Raw genomic sequence first — 763 nt, 5'->3', positions numbered from 1 at the left:
AACTCATAAAGTAAAAGTTCTAACGCTTTCAGCATTCTCCTCACCTCCAAGCTCAAATTAAGAACAAAACACGCATGCTCTCAGATACCTTGGGTCTCCAATCTCGGGCAACCCCTGAATCCTTCAACCCCCCCAAAAGTTCCAATTCCAAAGTGAACCCATATTAGTACTGAAACACTTCTTCACCCCTGTGCACTCCATGATCGGCGAAGTTTCTGATCTCGACCAGGATTCTGAACTTTTGTTCGGGAAGCCCACCGCACTCGGTTAGCGAGCGATAAGTTGAACCTCGTTGAGGCGTTTCCTCCACGCTTCTCTAACGCCGTTGACCCCACGCTCGTACGTACGTGTCCGAGAAACTAGACTTTGCGTCGCTGAGCTCCAGATATTCATTCAGGTCAAGGGGGAAGAACGAAAGACAACGACAATTCTCTCTCTCTCGCTCGCCCTTTAAGAAGCACCCCCATTCTAGCCCATAGAAGCTAGGAAAATGCTCGCGAGAGCCACGGAATTCCGCACGCTTCCTGCTCCAGGATAGCCGGGCCGGAAGGAAGACTGTACCGCCCACTACCCGGCCTATACCTCACAAGGCAGCGAGGCCGCAGAGGCAGCCAATCAGATTGCCTCTTGTAAGCAAAGGCGCGGAGAGCCAATGGGAAGTCGCGGCGCGCGCAGAGCATCTCTCCGTCGCACCGGCCCCCTCCCTTCCGCCCGCCGCCTTCCACTCCGCCCCTGGCGGAGGAAGTGAGATCAGAGGCCCCAT

The sequence above is a fragment of the Micromys minutus genome, assembly GCF_963924665.1.
Source record: "Micromys minutus genome assembly, chromosome: 8".
Taxonomy (NCBI): domain Eukaryota; kingdom Metazoa; phylum Chordata; class Mammalia; order Rodentia; family Muridae; genus Micromys; species Micromys minutus.
Note: the sequence above shows the minus strand (reverse complement) of the source record.